The 24,905-nt window shown below is 38.1% G+C and overlaps 1 protein-coding gene across 1 annotated transcript in view; it reads left to right on the top strand.

Moving 5' to 3' along the window:
• Nucleotides 1–6,523: 6,523 nt before the first annotated feature.
• Nucleotides 6,524–24,905, top strand: part of TNK2 (tyrosine kinase non receptor 2) — a 555,703-nt gene continuing 537,321 nt past the window's right edge. Inside the window, exon 1 of the mRNA XM_053710269.1 lies at nucleotides 6,524–6,588. The gene's annotated coding sequence lies outside the window, so the exon portion shown is untranslated. The remainder of the gene's footprint in view (nucleotides 6,589–24,905) is intronic.

Raw genomic sequence — 24,905 nt, forward strand, 5'->3', positions numbered from 1 at the left:
ACTCTTGTGTGGAAAGATCCACTTCTTGGGTAGTCATTATCCCATACGTCACTAGCTCATGGACTCTTGCTAATTACATGAAAGAAAACATAATTTATGTAAGAACTTACCTGATAAATTCATTTCTTTCATATTAGCAAGAGTCCATGAGGCCCGCCCTTTTTTTGTGGTGGTTATGATTTTTGTATAAAGCACAATTATTCCAATTCCTTATTTTATATGCTTTCGCACTTTTTTATCACCCCACTTCTTGGCTATTCGTTAAACTGAATTGTGGGTGTGGTGAGGGGTGTATTTATAGGCATTTTGAGGTTTGGGAAACTTTGCCCCTCCTGGTAGGAATGTATATCCCATACGTCACTAGCTCATGGACTCTTGCTAATATGAAAGAAATGAATTTATCAGGTAAGTTCTTACATAAATTATGTTTTTCTTTGTTCTCTTGCTATCTTTATTTGAAAAAGCAGAAATGTAAGGTTAGGAGCTGGCCCATTTTTGGTTTAGAACCTGGGTAGTGCTTGCTGATTGGTGGTTACATTTAACCACCAATCAGCAAGCGCTTACCCAGGTTCTGAACCAAAAATGGGCCTGCTCTTAAGCTTACATTCCTGCTTTTTCAAATAAAGATGGCAAGAGAACGAAGAAAAAATTGCTAATAGAAGTAAATTTGAAAGTTGGTTAAAATTGTATGCACTGTCTGAATCGTGAAAGAAAAAAATTGAGTTTAGTATCCCTTTAAGTTCGTCAAAAGGTGGAGACTGCAGGACGCCTTATAAGGTAGGACATTCCATGCCGTCCTTCAAAGTTAAAGCCCATCACTGTCAGGACGGCATGAAATGTCCTAACGGCGTGAAGGGGTAAATCTTGTCTAAAATGCCCTTTTTAAAGAGACAGTCTACTCCAAAATGTTTATTGTTGAAAAAGATAGATACTATCTTTTATTACCTATTTCCCACTTTTGCATGACCAACACTGTTATATTAATTTACTTTTAACCTCTATATTACCTTGTCTCTAAGCCTCTGCAGACTGCCCCTTAGCTCAGTGCTATTTACAGACTTGCATTTTAGCCAATTAGTGCTGACTCGTGAATAACTCCACTGGAGTGAACACAATGTTATCTATATGGCACACATGAACTAGCAGTGTCTTGCTGCGAAAAGCTTTAAAAATGCACTGAGACAACAGACGGTCTGTAGTGGCTTAAAAGCAGGCACAAATTTAGAGGTTTAATGGTTATAAAGTAAATTAATATAACAATGTTGGTTGTGCAAATCTGGAGATTGGGTAGTAAAGGCATTATTTATCTTTTTAAAAAATTAAACATTTTGGAGTAGACTGTCCCTTTAACTGCTGCTTTCATAAACATTGTAAATTTTTAGCCAACCATGGGGTTGATTACAATCCTGTAGAAAAACTTAAACAATACATTACAGGTATACCCCGCTCATACAGCGGGTTAGGGACCGGAGCCCCGCTGTAAAGTGAAAACCGCCTTAAAGTGAAACAAGGCAGTTTTAGCTTTCTTTTCACTTGCCAGTGTGTTTAAAAACTTGAAAACATGTTTAAACTAACATATATTAGAGGTGCAATAGTGCTATGTTTAGTTTAACACTGGCAGAGCACAGTATTAAATTAGTATTTAATAAATACTGTACCTGTAAAATAGTGACAATTACTGTAGTACAATTTGCCAGACTAAAGCACTGAGACACAGATCGCACTGTAATGCTATAAACAGAGTGAACTAAGCATAACAAAATGGTGCCAGTCACTTTTCTCGCAATCTCACGATGATTATAGCACTGTTTCAAAATCCTTGGAGGTTGAACTTCAGCTCCACAAAGCGCTGTATTAGCGAAGCGCTGTAAAGTGAAGCGCTGTAAAGTGAGGTATACCTGTATCTACAAAACTTTGCATAGACTTTAATAGTGTTTTTCTGTTAAATCATTTGATACGTTTTTCTAAAAAACTGTGATCACTTCCATGTTCCTTTAACTACTGGTAGTTTGAACAAACAACTTCACACATTTTATTGAAGATTTTTGTTAATACTACCAGTTGTTTTGTTTTTATAGATATATATAGTAAATATCAGCAAGTAAACTCTACACTATACAAAATAAATGTTTTAAAAGCATCTAAACTGGCATTTTGTAAAGCGATTCCCATTGTCTACAGACATAACCCTTAAAGGGACACTGAACCTAATTTTTTTCTTTCGTGATTCAGATAAAGCGTGACATTTTAAGCAACTTTCTAATTTACTCCTATTATCAAATTTTCTTCATTCTCTTGGTATCTTTATTTGAAATGCAAGAATGTAAGTTTAGATGCCGGCCCCTTTTTGGTGAACAACCTGGGTTGTCCTTGCTGATTGGTGGATACATTCATCCACCAATAAAAAAGTGCTGTCCAGAGTTCTGGAAAAAAAAGCTTAGATGCCTTCTTTATTAAATACAGATAGCAAGAGAACAAAGAAAAATTGATAATAGGAGTAAATTAGAAAGTTGCTTAAAGTGGATGTAAAGTCAATGCTATCACACAATTTCAATTTGTTTATCATTCAAAATTAAGTTAAGTTTAATTCATCATTTTTTTTAAATGTATAATTATATCGATCTATATACTTATTTACTGTTAATCATCTTGCTCGCTTCCTCCGCCCGCCATTTTTGACCGCATTTTGAAGGTTGATTGACACTGTAGTCTACTAATAATCAATCATACCCCGTGGCGTCCAGCCCCTTTTCGGAGACGTCACTATCTCTTTATGCGCATGCGTCTTTCTTTATGCGCATGCGAAACCAGCTGCTGTTTGATTCAGAAGCGCTGCGCGTACACGATTTAAGCATACGCATAACAATGCAGCAGTCATTTGCTTCCTGGATACACAGAGAATTTAATAACGCATGCGCAAATCAGGCACTGAATGTTAAACGCATGCGCAAAAAAACAACACATCGTGAACGAGCTTTTCGAACACGTCATAGAGCGGGTGGGACCGCTCTATACGTTAGGCGGAAGAAATAAAGGAAGAAATGGATAGGAGGAGCTAGAAGCGAAAACGGAGATAAGTTTGCATTTAAAATATAATGTGATATTTTGCGAATTTTGGGGGGGAAAAATTGCGTTTTGACTAATACACTGATTATGAATTATAATTGACTCCTTGAAACGGGAAAATTTACATTCACTTTAAAATTGCATGCTCTATCTGAATCACGAAAGAAAAAAAAAATGGGTTCAGTGTCCCTTTAAACATTCTTATCTTTTGTGCAGAGGCCAGTTAGGAACAGATCTAAATTAGCTACAACACTGATCAAACCGTGACTGCGTGAATGATGAATTCTGGAATGTGCACTTTCATTTCTCACTGCATTGGGGCAAAACAGTTTTCATAGTTGTATTACATGAAACGTCTCAAAATTTATAATGGAATTATATTGCCAACTTTTTTTTTTTTTACTAAGTGTAATTAAACATAAGGAAAATTTAAAATTTTGAGTTTTATGTTCTTTTACGGCAAGTATTTAAATTTGTGACATATGAAAAATTATAAAACCGAGACCTTTCTTTTCTCTGCTATGATTTGAATATGGTCAGGCTATACTAGTACAGATAGACTATAGATCAGAACACTGAACAAATGGCATAATGGGCCCCACGTCATCATCTCTTGTTTTTTGTATCATTTTAGTTTTTATTTATTTTGTTGTATTCTCTTTGTCTTATAGAAGAATAGGGCTCCCTAAAACAGCATTGAATTTTGGGTGTACTCTTTGGGTATTGGCATCACTGACTTCCTCTTATTATTTACACCTACAGTTTTATCATTTAAAGGGACATTCAACACCAGAATTTTTGTTGTTTTAAAAGACAGATAATCCCTTAATTACCAATTCCCCAGTTTTGCATAACCAACATAGTTATAATTATACACATTTTACCTCTGTAATTACCTTGTATCTAAGCCTCAGCAGACTGCCCCCTTATTTCAGTTCTTTTGACAGACTTGCATTTTAGCCAATCAGAGCTGACTCCATGGTAAATTCACGTGCATGAGTTCAATGTTATCTATATGAAACTTGTGAACTAATGTCCTCTAGTGGTGAAAAACTATCAAAATGCATTTAAATTAGAGGCGGCCTTCAAGGTCTAAGAAATTAGCATATGAACCTCCTAGGTTTAGCTTTCAACTAAGAATACCAAGAGAACAAAGCAAAATTGGTGATAAAAATAAATTGGAAAGTTGTTTTAAATTACATGCCCTATTTGAATCATGAAAGTTTTATTTGGACTAGACTGTCCCTTTAACTTGTTGCAGATTCATCTCTATTTTATTGTTGAATGGTTTCCTCCACATTTCAACCACATCTGCAATTTTAAAATAATAATTAGTGCATTTTATGTCAGATTTGATAGCATTGGCTTTAAAGATTAGAACAAAGCGAAAAGCAAAATAGCAGCTGCTACATAGACACTGTGCTTTTATTAATGTGGATTCCCGGAATCATCTAATTAGCCAAGTCCTCCCCCAGAGCAGGCTGGACAGCCGTCTGTGAGATTAGAGAAACAAGAAACACAGGGGCTCATTCAACCTAAACACTCCACCCCATTCATAAGTATGAGAGGGAGGAACGGGAGACATCAGGGACACATACCTCACCCACAGTTACTACTGACATCAGGATGTGTACTTCTCACCCACGGCAGGGATAGGTACCTCACAACTCATATGTATCTGGGAAGTACCTCTCGGGCTCTGTAGTTTTGAAATAAGAACATCTCACCTAATACCTAGATCAAAGGCAGCACTTTAAAGGGACATTATACACTCATTTTTTCTTTGCATATATGTTTTGTAGATGATCTATTATATAGCCCATATTTTTTTTAAATGTATAGTTTTGCTTATTTTTAAATAACATTGCTGTGATTTTCAGACTCCTAACCAAGCCCCAAAGTTTAATGTGAATACCGTCAGCTACCTTCTCCAGCTTGCTCCTGTTTGTGTAAAGGGTCTTTTCATATGCAAAAGAAGGGGGAGTGGGGAGTGTCTTATTTGCCACTTGCAATGGGCTTTCCAGCTAACTTTTCGACATAGCTAAACTGAGAGTTTCTAAGTACGTCTTTAAACCGTTTTATCATGGATTTTTATATCAGTATCTGTGCATCTTTTTCTTTATAGTAGTGTCTATTACATGCAGTTCTATGAAAATGAGTGTATACTGTCCCTTTAAGGTTTGTGTTACTTTTGCTAGTGTTATAATAACAAAAATATCAAGTGATATGTTTCAATAAATCTAAATTGGAATAGCAGGTTTCATATATTTTAAAGTGAAAGGAAACCTCACATTTTTCTTTCATGGTTCAAATAGAGCATGTCATTTTAAACAACTTTCTAATTTACTTTTATTATCAAATGTTCTTAATTTTCTTGTTATCTTTTGTTGAAAAGCAGGGACTTATGCTTAGGTACCAGCCCATTTCTGAAGCACTATATGGCAGCAGTTTTGCAAGAATTGTATACATTGGTGACTAGATGGCAGTACTATTTTCTGCTATGTAGTTCTCCAGGTGCCTACGTAGGTATCTCTTCAACGCAGAATACCATGGGAACAAAGCAAATTTTAAAATAGAAGCAAACTGGAAACTTTTTCAAAATGTTATGCTTTTGAATCTCAAAATAAAATTTTATGGGTTTCATATCCCAACCCCTTGAGTGCTAACGACGGTTCTGAGACGTCGCAGAGTTTCCTACTCTGGTGCTAATGACGGCTCAGAGCCGTCACTAGCACTCTCCCACCTTGAGGGAGATCTGGGAGCTCCCACCCGCTCCTACCCCGGCGATCTGGCCTGCATAGGGACAGGTATTGCCGTGGGCTTCACGTTATGCGCGGTGACGTCACCGCGCAATGACGTGATGACGTCACCGCGCAATGACGTGATGACGTCACCGCGCAATGACGTGATGACGTCACCGCGCAATGACGTGATGACGTCACCGCGCAATGACGTGATGACGTCACCGCGCAATGACGTGATGACGTCACCGCACAACTTTATTTAAAATTCACTATGTTGAGTATAGGAGCAGGGGGCATGCTGCTTAGAAGCCTATATCTCAGGCATCTATGTAGCTACAGACCCCCAAGACCCACCGTTGGAAAGATAATCGCCTAAGTCTTGGGGATCTGAAAAGAAAGAACAAGTTAACCTTTGTGCATTGTTATTTCTTCATTAAAGGATATCTAAAGAATGAAGCAAATTAGATAATAGTAAATCGGAATGTTGTTTAAAATTGCATTCTCTATCTGAAGCATGAAAGAAAAATGTTGGGTTTAATGTCCCTTTAAGTGTCTCCCTCAGGAAAGTATCTCTCAAGCAAATTGCTGTATCAGCAGCTGGCTGTATGTGCTGCAATATTTTAACTTTCCCTATTCAACATCTGGCATGAAGGAATGTTGTTACCACATCTTAATTAACATGAAATATTTCTAAGAGTCAGTCAGTCTCAGCTATCACCTACACTGTAGTAGGAAGTCTAGAGAGCTTACTTTGCACAGATCACCAGACCCATTACAGGTAAGTAGGAAATTAGTAGCCTTAAATTGTTGCTGCATGTTTTAAAGCTATCAAAAGGGTTTCATTACTGCAGTGAATTAATCCCTTAATTGACTATGGCTATTCTTGGCAATCAAGGTTTTAGAACATTGCTAAGTTTTTCTGGAATCAATAGGATTAATTGACTGGTTTGTGTTATGATCAGTCAAGGTGTTATATTATTACTATGTTTTTGTTACTGGCATTCAGGACTAATGGATTATTTTGTGTTTGTCTCAGACAACAAAGCAATTAAATCACTATTGTGTATTACTTGAAACCAAAAGCTAAATCACTGTTGTGTATTACTTAAAGCCAAAAGCTCATCACATAATTGTGTATTGCTGGTAACCAAGGGGTTTAATTACTGTGTGTGTTACTAGCAAGCATGATATTAAATTGCGTTATTCTGGTAACTAAGAATGAAATGATTTTGTTTCTATAAAAGAGGCTAAATCACTGATGTGTATGTAGGTGTGGGTCCTATACCATATAGAGTTAACAACTTTCACTAGCTCCTATACCACTGGAAGTCTAGCACTCAGTCTTCATTTTTGGTTCTGAAGTATCAAATACAATTGTGGACCTCTATATTAAACTATCAGTATTTACACCCTTGCTGGGCATTAAAACTGGGCTTTGCACAAGGATTTTCCTTCCACCATACTGTATTTGCTGATGGCATTGTACTGTGATTCTATGTAGCATATGTTAACTGTCATTCCCATCATACTGTCTGCAATTCAAAGTATGTTGATTGCAGCTACTTATGACCTGGATTGGCACAGTATGTGGCCATCAAATTGTATCTAAAAATTAGTAATCTGCATGTCCATTTCTGACAGTCCAAGAGTGTATATACAGCAGTAATTTAACATTTACACATGGTTATCTCAGCTGTAAATTTAAGTATTTATATATATTGTTATTTAAATAAATTTAGCTTGTTGGTACATACATCAGAATCAGAAATCTGTCAAAACACAGATTTATACCTCAGCCAGGTTAGCCCCCCCACCCCCATTACAATTTTAAAGCAAACTTCATTCAATTGGTTAGATCTTTGTTAGATCAGGTTTGATCAAATGTTGTTTTCATTAGATCTAGCATACAAGGAGCGGTATTAACAATTATTTGGAGGTGGGGGCTAATCCATCATCAGCCCCCCTTATAAAAAAATTGGACAAAATGTAATTTAATTTGATAGATATTTGTTAGATCAGGTATGATCAGCTATTTGTTTTCGAAGAGCTAACATAATTACAGAGATATTAAAATTAGACACAACTAAGATTTTAATCCACTCTCTCATCCTTTCCTGCCTCGATTACTGCAACTCTGTCCTCTCTGGTCTCCCCTGCCGCCTAGCTCCTTTACAATCCATATTGAATGCCTCTGCCAGGCTCATCTTCCTTACATGTTACTCTTCATCTGCTGCACCTCTCTGCCAATCCCTTCACTGGCTTCCTCTTACCTCCAGGATTAAACACAAAATCCTCACTCTGACATACAAAGCCCTCAACTGCACTGCTCCCCCTATATCTCAGACCTTGTCTCCAGATACTCTCCCTCCCGTCCCCTTCGTCTCTTCTCATGACCTCCTACTCTCCTCCTCTCTTGTAACCTCCTCACACTCCCGCTTACAGGACTTCTCCAGACTGGCTCCCATCTTGTGGAACTCTCTGCCTCGCTCCACAAGACTCTCCCTTAGTTTTGAAAACTGCAAGCGCTCCCTAAAGACTCTATTGTTCAGGGATGCATACAACCTACACTAACCTTTCTTTATACAGTTTCCTATCCTCCATTGCTATCCCCTTGAACCCCCTTAGCATGTAAGCCTAAGAACCATGTTGTTTGTACATCACCTTCTCTAGAGCTGACTACAACAGTGCAACTCTAAATGGGGTCACCACCTGATAACCTTTATTATACATTTTGGGCAGGAAACTCCATATAAGGGCATTCAAACTTGAGTGTCATTCTAAGACTTTACAGGTGTGAATTCCTTTGTTCTCAGATGTTCTGTTAATCAGGAAAAGGCATCTCATGTCTGACCTCAGATTTGCAATACACAGAATGTATTCAGCGAAAAATGAAAAATTTGATAGATTGTATTCATGCTCAAATTTAATATTTGATAGATTGTATACTTTATTTTATCTTCTTATATTATATGTATATATATATATATATATATATATATATAAAAAAAAATAAGAAAAACGTTTCACTCGCTGGATTTGTGACAGTGCTTTAATTAGGACATCAAAAAATGTGTGATGTTTTGGGGATCAATCACCCCTTCATCAGACCAAACGAAAAGTGAACAAACAGTGTTTAAATCAGGTGTCAATCCCTCCCCCAAATCAGAATAGGACAGCCCCATTTAGATCATGTGATATATATAAAGGGGCTGAATCAGTGCACTGCTATAAAAATGGTGACAAATACTCTTCCACTAACTATAGAAATAAAACTGCAATAGAGTGATTCTGATATATTAATAATGGCTGAATAACATTTTTACCAGATTTATACCATCTGATACATAGTGATCTCATCAACCATAGATAGTAATATATAACTCCAGTTATGCACCATAACAATATTGGTGGTACTTGCATATCTCAGCTAAATGTGTTTCGTAGCCATTGGACCTACCGAAACCGCCAAACGATTGCATCGTGGGCGTTGCCAAAAAAGGACCTTAGTGCTAAACGTAATCGGACCTCCCCCTTTCGGGAATGAGCGATGCAGCATCCACGGGCAGACTCTTTTACAGCAAGGGAAAAGACAGACATATCTATTGATGGCAAAAATGAAACCTTATTTTATCTCAAAAGTTGCCCAATATAGTGATTGAGGATTACAGGATCGTGGATCACATAAAAATGTCCTTGATGACGCTTGAGATTGCAACCACCAATCATCAGCCTTGTTTACATGGATGACATTTGCCATGTGTGTGGGAGGATTGTAGCAACCAATCATTAGCCTTGTTTACATGGATGAAGTTTCCCATGTGAGAGAAGGGAATCGGTCTGCACATCATGGGACACAGTTAAACCTTTGAACAAAGATGTGTAGTACACATCATATAAATAGGAATGGTCCTAGAAAATATGAAAAATATACAGATTACAAAAAAATAAAAATAAAAAGAATAACAAAATGAATGACAATATATATTTAAATAAGTGTGCCACATGCTCACTATATATATATCCCATGCCTATAAGGGACTAAATAAAATTATAATGAAATGAAGAACCCCACTCATCTGTAAACTTGTGAGGGGACAAACACAAATTAATTGTACACATGGTGTCCATCCTCAACGGTTGTAAAAGTGGGGGAACTAATTCAATTGAATCCATACTATTATAGGATACAAGGGTTAAAATGTTAACCACTTCATACATCCAAAATAGGGCCGTGGGTAGGCACAAGATTTGTACCGCAAACACAATCCCATGGTCGTGATCATCCAGTGGATTCTGACATAATAGGCTAGAAATAAGCATAGGTATAAATGGATAAAAATTATGTCTAAAGTTAGAACATTAGATCAAAGGAGATTAATTCAAGGTCCCTCCCTTCACCCCCTTTATTTAACAATGCCAATGTTGTTACTATTGGCACAATACAATAACCATGAATTACAGAAAGCATTGCCAATCCAAGTGATGATTTAAGCCTGAGGGTATAGTGTTCTTAATTTGAAGAACCACTTTGATTCAACTTGAAGTAAACGCTGGTTCCTGTCGCCTCCTCGCTTGGGGGGTGGCACATCGTCAATCAGAATGAACCTGAGATCACTAACTGTATGTTTCAACTGCATGAAATGTTTGGCTACTGGTTTATCAGATGTTTGTTTTTTGATAGCCTCACGGATAGAATGTCTATGATTCGCCATCCTTGTACGGATAGTATCACTCGTTTTCCCCACATTTGGGAAACGTCATCCATGTAAACAAGGCTGATTGGTTGCTACAATCTTCCCACATACATGGCAAACATCATCCATGTAAACAAGGCTAATGATTGGTGGTTGCAATCTCAAGTGTCATCAAGGGAATTTTTATGTGATCCACGATCCTGTAATCCTCAATCACTATATTGGGCAACTTTTGAGATAAAATAATGTTTAAGGTTTAATTTTTGCCATCAATAGATATGTCTGTCTTTTCCCTTGCTGTTACCGAGTCTGCCTGTGGATGCTGCATCGCTCATTCCTTAAAGGGGGAGGTCCGATGACGTTTAGCACTCAGGGTCCGTTTTTGGCCATGCCCACGATGCAATCGTTTGGCGGTTTTGGTAGGTCCAATGGCTACGAAACAGATTTAGCTGAGATATGTAAGTACCACCAATATTGTTATGGTGCATAACTGGAGTTATATATAACTATCTATGGTTGATGAGATCACTATATATCAGATGGTATAAATCTGGTAAAAATGTTATTCAGCCATTATTAATATATCAGAATGACTTGCAGTTTTATTTCTATAGTTAGTGGAAGGGTATTTGTCACCATTTTTATAGCAGTGCACTGATTCAGCCCCTTTATATAGCTATATAGTTTAATAATATTTTTTTACATTTTAGTTTGAACACAGTTTTGCCACTATTAATGAATGTCATTTATGAGAAGTGATATTTTGATTGTAGAAATGTTTGGTTGGTAATGTGATAGGCAATAGTTTAAAAATGTATATATATCACATGATCTAAATGGGGCTGTCCTATTCTGATTTGGGGGAGGGGTTAACACCTGATTTAAACACTGTTGTTTGTTCACTTTTTGTTTGGTCTGATGAAGGGGTGATTGATCCCCGAAACGTCACACATTTTTTGATGTGCTAATTAAAGCACTTTGTCACAAATCCAGTGAGTGCAAGCCTTTTTCTTATTTTCTTATTACATTTGCCCGCACCCTGGTGAATGTTATTTGAGTGGGAGTGCGCTCTTTCTGCTATATATTATATTATTTATATATATATATATAATATATTATTTATATATATATATATAATATATATATATATATATATATATATATATATATATATATATATATATATATATATGTATTGTCTACTGACATTCAGAGATACCCTGACAGGGGCTAACCTGGCTAAGGTCAGATTTATACATCTTAACCCTTTTTTTATGAAAACTCCTTAGTATTTGTCTCTCATATATTTGTGAAACAGAGGCTTCTACACTGGATTCCCATATGCTTTAGAATACATTTCAAAATGTTGACTCTAACATATGACTCTCTTGAGAACCTCATATCCAATCATATTTTCTCACATCTCCAAGTACTTCCTCAACTGTCATCTTCGTTCATTCTCTGACCTACATCTATCTGCATCTATCATTACTATTGGGGCATGTATACATATTGCTATTTATAGAAGTACACTGGTATGTATTTCACTTGCCTCAGGCTTATTTACAGTACATCTTGCTATTTAACTAACTGCACTGATATGTCACTTGCATCTGAGGCTTATATACAGTACATCTTGCTATTTAACTAACTGCACTGATATGTCACTTGCATCTGAGGCTTATATACAGTACATCTTGCTATTTAACTAACTGCACTGATATGTCACTTGCATCTGAGGCTTATATACAGTACATCTTGCTATTAGACTAACTGCACTGATATGTCACTTGCATCTGAGGCTTATATACAGTACATCTTTCTATTAGACTAACTGCACTGATATGTCACTTGCATCTGAGGCTTATATACAGTACATCTTGCTATTAGACTAACTGCACTGATATGTCACTTGCATCTGAGGCTTATATACCGTACATCTTGCTATTTAACTAACTGCACTGATATGTCACTTGCATCTGAGGCTTATATACCGTACATCTTTCTATTAGACTAACTGCACTGATATGTCACTTGCATCTGAGGCTTATATACAGTACATCTTGCTATTAGACTAACTGCACTGATATGTCACTTGCATCTGAGGCTTATATACAGTACATCTTGCTATTAGACTAACTGCACTGATATGTCACTTGCATCTGAGGCTTATATACAGTACATCTTGCTATTAGACTAACTGCACTGATATGTCACTTGCATCTGAGGCTTATATACAGTACATCTTGCTATTTAACTAACTGCACTGATATGTCACTTGCATCTGAGGCTTATATACAGTACATCTTGCTATTAGACTAACTGCACTGATATGTCACTTGCATCTGAGGCTTATATACAGTACATATTGCTATTTAACTAACTGCACTGATATGTCACTTGCATCTGATACTTATATACAGTACATCTTGCTATTTAACTAACTGCACTGATATGTCACTTGCATCTGAGGCTTATATACAGTACATCTTGCTATTTAACTAACTGCACTGATATGTCACTTGCATCTGAGGCTTATATACAGTACATCTTGCTATTAGACTAACTGCACTGATATGTCACTTGCATCTGAGGCTTATATACAGTACATCTTGCTATTAGACTAACTGCACTGATATGTCACTTGCATCTGAGGCTTATATACAGTACATCTTGCTATTTAACTAACTGCACTGATATGTCACTTGCATCTGAGGCTTATATACAGTACATCTTTCTATTAGACTAACTGCACTGATATGTCACTTGCATCTGAGGCTTATATACAGTACATCTTGCTATTAGACTAACTGCACTGATATGTCACTTGCATCTGAGGCTTATATACAGTACATCTTGCTATTAGACTAACTGCACTGATATGTCACTTGCATCTGAGGCTTATATACAGTACATCTTGCTATTTAACTAACTGCACTGATATGTCACTTGCATCTGAGGCTTATATACAGTACATCTTGCTATTTAACTAACTGCACTGATATGTCACTTGCATCTGAGGCTTATATACAGTACATCTTTCTATTTAACGAACTGCACTGATATGTCACTTGCATCTGAGGCTTATATACAGTACATCTTGCTATTAGACTAACTGCACTGATATGTCACTTGCATCTGAGGCTTATATACAGTACATCTTTCTATTTAACTAACTGCACTGATATGTCACTTGCATCTGAGGCTTATATACAGTACATCTTGCTATTAGACTAACTGCACTGATATGTCACTTGCATCTGAGGCTTATATACAGTACATCTTGCTATTTAACTAACTGCACTGATATGTCACTTGCATCTGAGGCTTATATACAGTACATCTTGCTATTAGACTAACTGCACTGATATGTCACTTGCATCTGAGGCTTATATACAGTACATCTTTCTATTTAACTAACTGCACTGATATGTCACTTGCATCTGAGGCTTATATACAGTACATCTTGCTATTAGACTAACTGCACTGATATGTCACTTGCATCTGAGGCTTATATACAGTACATCTTGCTATTTAACTAACTGCACTGATATGTCACTTGCATCTGAGGCTTATATACAGTACATCTTTCTATTTAACTAACTGCACTGATATGTCACTTGCATCTGAGGCTTATATACAGTACATCTTTCTATTTAACTAACTGCACTGATATGTCACTTGCATCTGAGGCTTATATACAGTACATCTTGCTATTTAACTAACTGCACTGATATGTCACTTGCATCTGAGGCTTATATACAGTACATCTTGTTATTTAACTAACTGCACTGATATGTCACTTGCATCTGAGGCTTATATACAGTACATCTTGCTATTAGACTAACTGCACTGATATGTCACTTGCATCTGAGGCTTATATACAGTACATCTTTCTATTTAACTAACTGCACTGATATGTCACTTGCATCTGAGGCTTATATACAGTACATCTTGCTATTAGACTAACTGCACTGATATGTATGTCACATGCAGCTGAAACATAATTGCAGTATATATTTTTATTTATATAAAGACAGGGTGGTTAAAAATCAATGATTTTTTTAAATTTTTTTTATCATTTATTTTAATTTAAATAAAATTTGTTTTTGTTTTTTGAGGAATTACCTAGTTAAGGATTGTTTCTATTCAAAATACATTATAATCCAAAGGTCATTCATCCTGAAATAAGGGTTTGTTTAATTATGTAGCATGAGGCTATATATTCATGGCAGCATTGGCTGCAATGTTTAATTTTTCTTTTGACAAATTAATTCCATTAATCCATTCACAATGTCATGTCCCCCCCCCCCCCAGACTCCCGAGGTATATACAATTTTATTGGGCATTTGTTCTGTCTAGAAGATATTATCAAATATTATTTGTTTTGTATTCTCTATGTCTTTGAAAATAACATGCATCTTCTTCACAACAAAAGTGTTATAAAATAAACAAAGAGTTGAGAAATAGACCTTAAAGGGGGTTAAAGGGACATGAAACCCAAAAAAGGTCTTTCATGATTCAGATAGAGAATACATTTTAAAAAAACTTTCTTATTTACTTCTATTATTAGGTGGCCATGCAACGAAGTTGCAGGACAACCTATTGTTATTGTCAGGATTATTATTATTTTTTTTTTTATTATTATTATTATTCCGACACTTATTCAAGTGCTTATAAAAACAACAGCATAACTCAAAAACTCATGAAACTTGGCACAATGCTAAAGATCTATGCTGTGCATAATCCTATGCAAAATAAATCTCATAGATCATGTGATCTAGCAGCCATATTGATTTTTGCGACAAATTTCGACAACCGCTTGAAAATCTTCTTCTCCAGAACCACTTATGTTACAGCTGTGAAACTTGCTGTGTGTACTGCTGTACTGACCTAGAATAAAGTTTGTTCAAGAGAAGTGATTTAGTCACATGACCTAGCTGCCATTTTGAATTGTGCGAAAATCTTTAAACATCTTCTTCTCTGCAACCGCTAAGTGCAATGAAGTGCAATTTTGCAAATGTGCTCCTTGCATGGTCCTCTACCAAGTTTGTTCAAACTGCGAATTTTCCATAATCAACATGGCTGCTATGAGCCATTCGCCTTTTTATCGCTGTTTAATTGCGTAAATTTGCACTTTATGCATTATGTTTACACTATTTAACTATATTACAGTGTAGCAGACACATGAGTACACATAGTCATGACCCCTAATATTGCAGTAAAAATTTGCACTGCGCAGTCGCCTTCGTGAAATAAAACATTTGCAAATTTTCATAAAACTTCTGCAAATTGTAGAGGTCTATACAGAGCATTAGTATGTGCAATTTGAAAGCCATACAATGCATAGCTTGGCGGCAATTTTGTTTCGTATTCACGTTTTTTAAAAACTACAAAAATCTTCTTCTCCAAAACCGCTTATGGCACAGACTTGAAATTTTGTTTACAGATTTATGTTATGACTAACATTCAGATTTGTTCAAGAGAAGTTGATATGTCATGTGGTTTGGCAGCCATTTTGAATTGTTCAAAAACGCTTAACGATATTTTTAAATTAATAATAAAACAAAAACCGTTTTACAAAAATGCTTTATTTTTGCCATGTTTATTGAGATCTATGGTGACAATTATTGTGCATAATATGGAGGCTGTATATCATAAGATCTGGCAGCCATTTTGTTTTATGCGAATATTTCGAAAACCTATTTTCTCTGCAACTGCTTATGTTAGAACTGTTAGGCTGCAAAAAAGGTATGTTCAGTCATTTATTTCTAGACGAGACTGTGATAATGCTAGAAGGGACTGATAATATCCCCATGAGGGAAGGGTAAGCTATATTCAGAAACTAAGTATGGAATTTTAAGCTTACATAACAGGGCTAGTTTATGCTGGTTGACACTACTTTCATGGCACGGTTTTTACTGAAAATTTCGTTTTTTTGAGACACTTTGAGGGTTACTTTGGGTTTCTTTCAGGGGTTGTTTCCCACATGGCTATTATTCAAACACTTGGGAGTGTTACTTTCGGCCTCACAAGCACCGTAGTGAGGTGGGAGGGGCCTAATTTCACCTCAGATGCGCAGATATATTTGACTAGAAGTTCAGGCTGCTTCACATGGAGGGTCCGGCTGCAGTTTGAGGGCCTATAAGAAGTTTTTCCCCCACAAATCTGGTTCCTAAGGGCAGGTAGGGCCACAGCAGAGCTGTGGCAGGATGCTGAATGTTTTTTAACCGGTTTTTGGCTTACTGTCGATCCGGTTTTGGCATTAAGGAGTTAATCGTTTTTATTGCTAGTGGTGCATCTTACTAATGCTTTAGGTACATACTGTAAAAATTTCGAAAAGTTTGCTGCATTTTTTCACTGTTTTGCAAAATTGTGTGCCTTTTTTATCTCTTAAAGGCACAGTAATGTTTTTTTCAAAGTGTGTTTTTACTTGATTAAAGTGATTTCCAAGCCTGTTTGTTTTAATACTAGTCTGTTAAACATGTCTGACACCAAGGAAAATCCTTGTTCAATATGTTTAGAAGCCATGGTTGAACCCCCCCTCAGAATGTGTCCCACTTGTACTGATATGTCTATACACTTTAAAGAACATATTGTTGCACTTAAAAATGTGGCCCAAGATGATTCTCAGACAGAAGGTAACGAGGTTAGCCCGTTAACCTCTCCCCAAGTGTCCCAACCAGTTACGCCCGCTCAAGCAACGCCTAGCACCCCTAGTGCGTCAAACTCTTTTACCTTGCAAGACTTGGCGGCAGTTATGAATAATACTCTCTCAGTGTTTTTATCTAAACTGCCCGTGTTACCTGCAAAGCGTGATAGCTCTGTTTTAAGAACAGATTCTGAGCATTCTGACACTTTAGTAGCCGTATCAGATATACCCTCACAACGCTCTGAAGGGGCGAGGGAAATTTCCGATTCAGGAAAGGTTTCTCCTCAGACAGATTCAGATACGTTGGCTTTTAAATTTAAACTAGAACACCTCCGCTTATTGCTCAGGGAGGTATTAGTTACTCTGGATGACTGCGACCCTATGGTGGTTCCAGAGAAATTCTGTAAAATGGACAAGTATCTAGAAGTTCCTGTTTACACTGATGTGTTCCCGGTCCCTAAGAGGATTGCGGATATCGTTTCTAGGGAGTGGGATAGACCAGGTATTCCCTTTGTTCCCCCTCCTGTTTTTAAGAAAATGTTCCCCATATCTGACCCCATGCGGGACTCGTGGCAGACGGTCCCTAAGGTGGAGGGGGCTATTTCTTCACTTGCTAAACGCACAACCATACCAATTGAAGACAGTTGTGCTTTTAAAGACCCTATGGATAAAAAATTAGAGGGTTTACTTAAGAAAATTTATGTTCAACAAGGTTTTCTTCTCCAACCTATTGCGTGCATTGTTCCTGTAACTACTGCAGCTGCTTTCTGTTTCGAGGCGCTGGAAGATGCGCTCCAGACGGAGACCTCATATGAGGACATTATGGACAGAATTAAGGCTCTTAAGCTGGCTAATTCTTTTATCACAGATGCCGCTTTCCAACTAGCTAAGTTAGCGGCAAAGAATTCCGGTTTCGCCATTTTAGCGCGCAGGGCGCTATGGCTAAAGTCCTGGTCGGGCGATGTGTCGTCAAAATCCAAACTCTTGAACATCCCTTTCAAAGGAAAGACCCTCTTCGGGCCTGAATTGAAAGAGATTATTTCAGAAATCACTGGGGGAAAAGGCCATGCTCTCCCTCAGGACAAGTCCTTTAAGATAAAGAACAAACAAAATAATTTTCGTTCCTTTCGGAATTTCAGGAGCGGTCTCGCTTCATCCTCCCCTGCTACAAAGCATGCGGGTAACGCTTCGCAACCCAGGTCACCCTGGAAACCTTACCAGGGCTGGAACAAGGGTAAACAGGCCAAGAAGCCTGCAGCTGCCTCCAAGACAGCATGATGGGGTAGCCCCAGATCCGGGACCGGATCTAGTAGGGGGCAGACTCTCTCTCTTTGCTCAGGCCTGGGCAAGAGACGTACACGATCCCTGGGCCTTAGAGATTGTATCCCAGGGATATCTTCTAGAATTCAAGGACTCCCCTCCAAGGGGAAGGTTCCACATTTCTCGTCTGTCTACAGACCGGACAAAGAAAGAGGCGTTCTTACGCTGTGTAGAAGACCTACATACAATGGGTGTGATCCACCCAGTTCCAATTGCGGAACAAGGGCTGGGTTTTTACTCAAACCTGTTTGTGGTTCCCAAGAAAGAAGGAACTTTCAGACCAATCCTGGATCTCAAAATTCTAAACAAATTCCTCAGAGTCCCATCATTTAAGATGGAGACCATTCGGACAATCTTACCAATGATCCAGTATGACTACCGTGGATCTAAAGGATGCGTATCTGCACATTCCTATCCACAAAGATCACCAGTTTCTCAGGTTCGCCTTTCTGGACAAGCATTACCAATTTGTGGCTCTTCCTTTCGGGTTGGCCACTGCTCCCAGAATTTTCACAAAGGTGCTAGGGTCCCTCCTGGCGGTTCTAAGACCGCGGGGCATAGCAGTGGCGCCTTATCTAGACGACATCTTAATTCAAGCGTCGACTTTCCAAAGAGCCAAGTCTCACACGGAAATTGTATTGGCCTTTCTGAGGTCTCACGGGTGGAAGGTGAACATCAAAAAGAGTTCTCTCTCCCCCCTCACAAGAGTTTCCTTCCTAGGAACTCTAATAGACTCGGTAGAAATGAAAATATTTCTGACAGAGGTCAGAAAGTTAAAACTCTTAACCACTTGCCGAGCCCTTCATTCCATTCCTCGGCCATCTGTAGCTCAGTGCATGGAGACAATCGAGCTAATGGTAGCGGCAATGGACATAGTCCCTTTTGCACGGTTACACCTCAGACCACTGCAACTATGCATGCTCAAACAGTGGAATGGGGATTATGCAGATTTGTCTCCTCAAATACAGCTGGACCAGGGGACCAGAGATTCTCTTCTCTGGTGGTGGTCTCAGGATAACCTGTCTCAGGGAATGTGTTTCCGCAGACCAGAGTGGATCATCGTAACGACCGACGCCAGCCTGTTGGGCTGGGGTGCAGTCTGGGACTCCCTTAAAGCTCAGGGCTTATGGTCTCGGGAAGAAGCTCTTCTCCTGATAAACATTCTGGAACTGAGGGCGATATTCAACGCGCTCCAGGCATGGCCTCAGCTAGCTGCGGCCAAATTCATCAGATTTCAGTCGGACAACATCACGACTGTAGCTTACGTCAATCATCAAGGGGGAACAAGGAGTTCCCTAGCAATGATGGAAGTAACAAAAATAATCAGGTGGGCGAAGGATCACTCTTGCCATCTCTCAGCAATTCACATCCCAGGAGTAGACAACTGGGAGGCGGATTTTCTAAGTCATCAGACTTTTCATCCGGGGGAGTGGGAACTCCACCCGGAGGTATTTGCCCAGCTGACTCAGCTATGGGGCACTCCAGAATTGGATCTGATGGCATCCCGTCAGAACACCAAGCTTCCTTACGGGTCCAGATCCCGGGATCCCCAGGCGGTGCCGATAGATGCTCTAGCAGCGCCTTGGTCCTTCAATCTGGCCTATGTCTTTCCACCGTTTCCTCTCCTCCCACGTCTGGTTGCCAGAATCAAGCAGGAGAGGGCTTTGGTGATTCTAATAGCGCCTGCGTGGCCACGCAGGGCCTGGTATGCAGACCTAGTGGACATGTCATCTGTTCCACCATGGACACTACCAATGAGGCAGAACCTTCTAATACAAGGTCCTTTCAAACATACAAATCTAATTTCTCTGCGTCTGACTGCTTGGAGATTGAACGCCTGATTCTATCAAAGCGTGGTTTCTCTGAGTCGGTTATTGATACCCTGATTCAGGCTAGAAAGCCTGTCACCAGGAAAATCTACCATAAGATTTGGCGAAAATATATTTTTTGGTGCGAATCCAAGGGTTACTCATGGAGTAAGATTAGGATTCCCAGGATATTGTCCTTTCTCCAAGAAGGATTGGAGAAAGGATTATCAGCTAGTTCCTTAAAAGGACAGATATCTGCTTTGTCTATTCTTTTACACAAACGTCTGGCAGAGGTACCAGACGTTCAAGCGTTTAGTCAGGCTTTAGTCAGAATCAAGCCTGTTTAAAGACCTGTGGCTCCGCCATGGAGTCTGAATTTAGTTCTTTCAGTTCTGCAAGGGGTTCCGTTTGAACCTTTACATTCCATAGATATTAAGCTTTTATCTTGGAAAGTTTGTTTTTGGTAGCTATCTCTTCTGCTCGAAGAGTTTCAGAGTTATCTGCTTTACAGTGTGATTCACCTTACCTGGTTTTCCATGCCGATAAGGTAGTTTTGCGTACCAAACCCGGTTTTCTTCCTAAGGTTGTGTCTAATAAGAATATTAACCAGGAAATTGTTGTTCCTTCTCTGTGTCCTAATCCTTCTTCGAAGAAGGAACGTCTGTTACACAATCTTGATGTGGTTCATGCTTTAAAGTTCTATTTACAAGCAACTAAGGATTTCAGACAAACAACTTCATTGTTTGTTATCTATTCTGGTAAGAGGAGAGGTCAGAAGGCGACTGCTACCTCTCTTTCCTTTTGGCTGAAAGCATCATCCGTTTGGCCTATGAGACTGCTGGACAGCAGCCTCCCGAAACAATTACTGCTCATTCTACCAGAGCAGTGGCTTCCACATGGGCTTTTAAAAATTAGGCTTCTGTTGAACAGATTTGTAAGGCAGCGACTTGGTCTTCGCTGCATACTTTTTCCAAATTTTACAAATTCGATACTTTTGCTTCTTCGGAATCTATTTTTGGGAGAAAGGTTTTACAAGCAGTGGTGCCTTCCGTTTAAGGTACCTGTCTTTTTCCCTCCCTTCATCCGTGTCCTAAAGCTTTGGTATTGGTATCCCACAAGTAAAGGATGAATCCGTGGACTCGATACATCTTACAAGAGAAAACAGAATTTATGCTTACCTGATAAATTACTTTCTCTTGTGATGTATCGAGTCCACTGCCCGCCCTGGCTATTAAGTCAGGTAGTTTCTTTGTTTAAACTACAGTCACCACTGCACCCTATGGTTTCTCCTTTTTCTTCCTAACCTTCAGTCGAATGACTGGGGGGTGGAGCTAGAGGGGAGCTATATGGACAGCTCTGCTGTGTGCTCTCTTTGCCACTTCCTGTTGGGAAGGAGAATATCCCACAAGTAAAGGATGAATCCTTGGACTCGATACATCACAAGAGAAAGTAATTTATCAGGTAAGCATAAATTCTGTTTTTGGGTTTCATGTCCCTTTAACCCCATATTTTTTCTTTCATGATTCAGAGTCCATACAATGAAAAAAATAAAATTCTGAATTAACTTCTATTATCATATGTGCTTAATTATCTTGGTATTTTTTGTTGAATGAGCAGAAATGCACTACTGGGAGCTAGCTGAACACATAGGGTGGGCAGTTCGTTCTAAGGTGTAATAAGATACTAGCATGTATTAAAAGAGGCATTTATGCAAGGTTTTAAAGCATAATTCTATCACTATATAAATCTCTGGTAAGACCTCACCTTGAGTATGGAGTGCAGTTCTGGAGACCGATCTCAAAAAAAGACTTTGCAGATTCAGAAAAAGTTCAGAGAAGGGCCACAAATCTAAGAAAGGGAATGGAAAATTTAAGCTATGAGGAGAGGCTAGCCAAACTGTGTCTGTTTTCTGTAGAAAAAATGGCGCTTGAGAGGTGACATGATTACTTTATATAAATATATTCAAGGCACATATACAGAGATAGCAGAAGCTCTGTTTAGTCCAAGAAAATAGTTTGCGACAAGAGGTCACAATTTAAGGCTGGAGGAAAGGAGATTTAATTTCATACAGCGGGTGAGAGTCCACAATCCATTGCCCTTGTAAATTATTCTTTTCTTCCACTAGGAGGAAGCAAAGATTCCCAAACCTTAAGAGCTCCATAACCCCCCTTCCCCACCACCTCCTAACAGATTCTCAGACCACATAGTCTTTACTTTGCTTCCGCTGGCGGTGGTTAAAGAGTAAAGATGTGTATTTGATTCATCCGAGAAAGGGGTTTTCAGTCTATATTAAGGCTGGTATCAGAGAACAGTGCTTGTGCTTGTCAGAGGGATTTATATGGGGTATGGTTTGTGATTCTTTTTTTGCCTCATGAAAACATTTTCATAAACCCTCTATAATTGGTTGCTGGGACTTTGTCTTTTGCTTCACTTTACGGATCTACAATATACTCCTATTCCATAACCTCTGCTGATATGTTTCTCTAATGGTTTGGCTGTCTGCTGCTTGTTTACTAGTGGATGAGTGTATTGTTAAGTATCTTTTTATTAACATCTAGACACTCCTATAGCTATGTTTTGGGTACTTTTAAAATTATTTATATATTTGCTTATTTATATGGCCCTGGGACTGATCCTTTTCACTACTCCTTTGCTGTTTTGCATGTGACATCTTTTTTTCTCTTGTAAAGGTGTATCCAGTCCACGGGTTCATCCATTACTTGTGGGATATTCTCCTTCCCAACAGGAAGTTGCAAGAGGACATCCACAGCAGAGCTGTCTATATAGCTCCTCCCCTAAATGCCACCCCCAGTCATTCTCTTGCAACTCTCGACAAGAATGGAAGTATCAAGAGATATGTAATGACTTAGTTTTTTTCTCTTAAAGGCACAGTACCATTTTTGTTTAATTTCTTTTTCACATTTATTAAAGTGACAGAATCCATGGATGGCAGGCTTTTGAGTGTCCTTGCAAAGAAAGGTGGCTATATTGGTCACTGATTTGTTTTTGTTTTGTTTTTGAATGTCAGAAATGTATATTTGTGAATGTTGAGATGTTATATTGGTTTCACTGGTAAAAATAAATAATTGAAATGGGTATATATTTGTTTTTTGTTAAGTTGCCTAATAATTATGCACAGTAATAGTCACCTGCACACACAGATATCCCCCTAAAATAGCTATAACTAAAAACAAACTAAAAACTACTTCCAAAATTATTCAGCTTTGATATTAATGAGTTTTTTGGGTTCATTGAGAACATGGTTGTTGTTCAATAATAAAATTAATCCTCAAAAATACAACTTGCCTAATAATTCTGCACTCCCTGTATAAAGACATTGATATGTTTTTCACTTGCAGCTGAGATGTGTGTATATGTATGTTTGTATGAATGCAAGTGTATGTATGTATGTATGTATGTGTGTGTGTGTGTATTAATCTTAAAGTGATTGTAAACTTTAACGAATTAAAGCCCAGTATAAAATTATAACCTTAAAAACAGGGGCACTTTAATTCATTAATGTTTACAAAGAAGCTTATTTTTTAAAATACTTACCTTTGCGTTATAGTAAACATAACGCTAATCCTCCACCTGCAGCTCCTGCTTTCATTAGCAGATTGATGACGTATCCGGCTTCTTCCAATCGTTGCCTGCCCCCTTTGGCATCCAGATTTTGGGGCAACGCAGTGATTGGAGGAAGCCGGATTCGTCATCAATATGCTAATGAAAGCAGCAGATGCGGGCGGAGGGTCGGCATTATATTTACCATAACACCAAGGTAAGTATTTTTTAAAAAAAGGCATCTTTGTAAATGTTAATGAATTAAAATGCCCCTTGTTTTTAAGATTATTATTTGATACTGTGCTCTAATTAGTTAAAGTTTACAATCACTTTAAAACAATACAGACTGCACTCACTGGATTTTTGTCAAGTAACAAAGTAAATTTATATATGTGTGTGCATATACAGTATATGTATATGTGTGTATGTGTGTGTATATATATATATATATATATATATATATATATATATATATACTGTATATACACACACACATATATACACACACAGTCGTATGCAAAAGTTTAGGCACCCCTGACAAGTTCCATGATTTTCATTTATAAATAATTGGGTGTTTGGATCAGCAATTTTGTTTTGATCTATCAAATAGCTGAAGGACACAGTAATATTTCAGTAGGGAAATGAGGTTTATTGGATTAACAGAAAATGTGCAATATGCATCCAAACGAAATTTGACAGGTGCATAAATTTGGGCACCCCAACAGAAATGTTGCATCAATATTTAGTAGAGCCTCCTTTAGCAGAAATAACAGCCTCTAGACACTTCCTATAGCCTGTAATGAGTGTCTGGATTCTGGATGAAGGTATTTTGGACCATTCCTCCTTGCAAAACATCTCCAGTTCAGTTAGGTTTTATGGTTGCCGAGCATGGACAGCCCGCTTCAAATCACCCCACAGATTTTTAATGATATTTAGGTCTGGGGACTGGGATGGCCATTCCAGAACATTGTACTTTTTCTCTGCATAAATGCCAGAGTAGATTTTGAGCAGTATTTTGGGTCGTTGTCTTGTTGAAATATCCAGCCCAGCGTAACTTCAA

Source organism: Bombina bombina, chromosome 4 (genome assembly GCF_027579735.1).
Source record: "Bombina bombina isolate aBomBom1 chromosome 4, aBomBom1.pri, whole genome shotgun sequence".
NCBI lineage: Eukaryota > Metazoa > Chordata > Amphibia > Anura > Bombinatoridae > Bombina > Bombina bombina.